Source organism: Ovis aries, chromosome X (genome assembly GCF_016772045.2).
Source record: "Ovis aries strain OAR_USU_Benz2616 breed Rambouillet chromosome X, ARS-UI_Ramb_v3.0, whole genome shotgun sequence".
Classification (NCBI taxonomy): Eukaryota; Metazoa; Chordata; class Mammalia; order Artiodactyla; family Bovidae; genus Ovis; species Ovis aries.
In genome coordinates this window covers 95,114,091-95,117,175 of record NC_056080.1, presented here as the reverse complement: position 1 = coordinate 95,117,175, position 3,085 = coordinate 95,114,091, and the positions used below count along the sequence as shown (strand labels likewise).

The following is a 3,085-nucleotide window of genomic DNA, read 5'->3' as shown; positions in this document are numbered from 1 at the left end:
GTATACTAGATCCCTTCCCCAGGGGATCTTCCCAACCCAGGAATCAAACCTGGGTCTCCCTCATTGCAGGCATATTGTTTACCATCTGAGCCACCAGGGAAGCCTCTTATTAGACATATGATTTGTAAATAGATTTTCCCATTCTGTGGTTTCTCTTTTCAGTTTCTTGATGGTATTCTTAGAAGCACAAAAGATTTTAAAATTTGACAAGATCCAATGGATCTCATTTTTTCTTCTGTTGCTCTGGGGATAGTGCTATTTTAAATGAGAGAACAGCTCATGGAAATGGCCACTGGCCAATGGAGTTTACTAGGGGTTAACATGTGGCTGGAATCCTAAAGCTGGAAAGACTGAATTATCTTTAATCCTATTACTGGAGTTAGATAACATTTAGAATTAGATAATCATTATCTAGTTGTTGACAATTCTGTTGCTAACATGGTAGAGAGATAGGGAGGTCCTGGAAGGGAGTGAAAAGGTTGTCACCTCTGGGTCTCCATTTCCAGTGCTGATTTTAGGACTACAGTAGAAACCTGAGGGCTAGACAAGAGCAAAGACATTTTGCCACACTTAAAATCAGCTTTGAACTCAAGGACTGATTTCTAAATCACTGTTTAAACTTTTCGCCTTGATTTGAATCAGATTTGCATTTGAAAATAAAGAGGGCTTCCATTTGTAAGATTCTAATCCACATTTTTTTTTTAATTTCACGTGAGATTTCCGTTTTGTTTGGTTTTTAAATTATCCTAGACCCAGGAGGGTAAGTCCTGTATTCTCATTTTATCATCCAATCAAATAGCACTTTTGTCTAGAAGCGCTGTGCTTTAAAGGCAAGCTGTTCACAACCTTTCAACCCCAACCCTGAGCTGCAGACTTTTGTGAAAATCAGGTTCTGGGGCAGTTGTGCCAAGTGTGCTTAGTCACTCAGTTGTGTCTGACTTTTTGCCACCCCATGGACTGTAGCCCACCAGGCTTTTTTTTTCCATAGAATGCTCCAGGCAAGAATACTGGAGTGGGTTGTCATGTCCTCCTCCAGGGGATCTTCCCAACCTAGGGACTGAAACCAGGTCTCCTGTATTGCAGGCAGATTTTTTACCAGGTGGCTCTTTACCATCTGAGCCACCAGGGAAGCTCAGTTAAGTCTTGATAAAGTTGTAAAAGATCTCTTCATACCTGAGCTCCCATCCTCCATCTGGCCACAGTCACAATAGAAGCAGGAACCCAAGGGGCAGATTTCTTTCCTTACTCAACTTCTAGGCACTGTAGGAGGAAGGAGAGTTCCCTGCACCTGCTTGCCAAGCTCTGGTCTACTTGCTGAACTCTGATCAGCATAAACAGGTCGTTCTGGCTACAAGTTCCCCCAAATTCTCCTTACTTGTAATTTTAAGTCACACCAGCTCCCCTGTGTAATGTTCTCTATTTACAGTGAATCAATTATTTATTTTTATTATTTGATAATTTTATTAATTATTCAACTATTATTGAAGAAGGAAATGGCAACCCACTCTGGTAGTCTTGCCTGGAAAATACTATGGACAGAGGAGCCTGGTGGGCTACAGTTCATGGGGTTGGCAAGAGTCAGACGTGACTGAGCACACACACAATTATTAATTATTCTTACTATTCAAAAGAAACTTTCACACTGCCCAGCCAAATGCTTAGACCCAAGATGCTGAGAGTGGGCACAAGGACAGAGCCCAATTTGCATCATGGATTCTGGTCACTGGGGTTATACTTGATCATGACTTTCAACCCCAAACCATTTTTGGAGGTTTTAAAAGCCCCCAGAGCTTTCACCATAGGAAACTGATGGGTGACCAAGGGCTTTACATTCACAAACTTGGATGCAAGTATTTAAATCACCATTGGCCACGTTTTGCAGTAGCGAAATGCCCTTGATATCCACCTTCCAGGTGGCTGCATGCATGAGGGGCCCACTGGTCATCTCAGAGCCCAGAACCACCAGCACCAGCCCACCAGGATGAGTGGGGTAGATACCTGCCTGGATGGAGGTCCCTACTCCTGTGCACTTGATGGTGACTTCCGACTTGCTGCCCAAAAGGCCTTCCGCTTTCTTGGCTGTTTCCTGAGGGCTCTCATTGGAGTCCGGAGGATGAAATCAGCCCTGACTTCCTTGGCTTTAGACAACCAAGAGGCTGACAGATCAGTCACCACCATTTGAGCTGCACCCATCACCTTGGCTGTGAGGAAACTGACCAGTCCATCTGGCCCAGCTCCACACCCAAAGACCTTGTTTCCAGTTTGCTGGCAGGCATGGATCCCCCATACAGTGGCTCAACCAGGGCCCCTTCCTCAAAGGTGACATTGTCAGGAAGCTTGTAGCAGAAATTAGCCTTGTGCTTGTAGAACTGACAGAGGTTCCCATCATCGGGCCGCATGGCACAGAAGAAGATGGTTGGTGACAGATTGTATCGGACAATCTTGCAGAGTTCATCAAGTTTCTCAAGGAGCTCCAGGCTCTGTGTCAACACTATCACCTGGCTGATGATTCCACTTTTATGACTGTTCTCAAAGCTTCATGCCCTAGCACCATTGGCTTTTTCACAACAAAATTTCTGATTCGACCATGCTGCCAGCCATGGACATCTGAACTACAAATTCCGACAGGATGTATCTTCAGCAGCACCTCATTTGGGCCTGGTTCAGGGATAGGATAGTACTCCAAGTGCAGGTCTCCGGGCCTGTGCACCACCAAGGAGAGGTTGTCGGGCTTGGCTGCTGCCATGTCTGTGCCTCCCTCCTTTTTGGTCAGGGCTGCTGTCCGCTGTTCATGAGGTGGTTTAGTTTGCGGCCCCTTGAAGGGTTCTCCCAAATTTTAAATTGTGAAAGTGGTTGAATCCAGTTTAAAAACCAAGAGAAAGTTGTTGGCAACTCTAGCTGGGGATCCCACAGTAGATAAAATAGGGAAGCAATTCAGAATTTTTCAAGGTGAATTCATGGTTATATTGAGTAAATCTTTGCTGATTTCTGCAGTTGGCTCTTGAGAATCTCTCTGCTTCTGAGCACGTTGCTCAGAAAATCTTCAACTCTAAGGATTGGAAGGAATCTTAAAAGCCATCTTTTT

General features: G+C 44.7%; 1 pseudogene; it reads right to left on the bottom strand.

Moving 5' to 3' along the window:
* Positions 1 to 1,707: 1,707 nt before the first annotated feature.
* Positions 1,708 to 2,810, bottom strand: LOC101122081 (sorbitol dehydrogenase-like; annotated as a pseudogene).
* Positions 2,811 to 3,085: the final 275 nt, after the last annotated feature.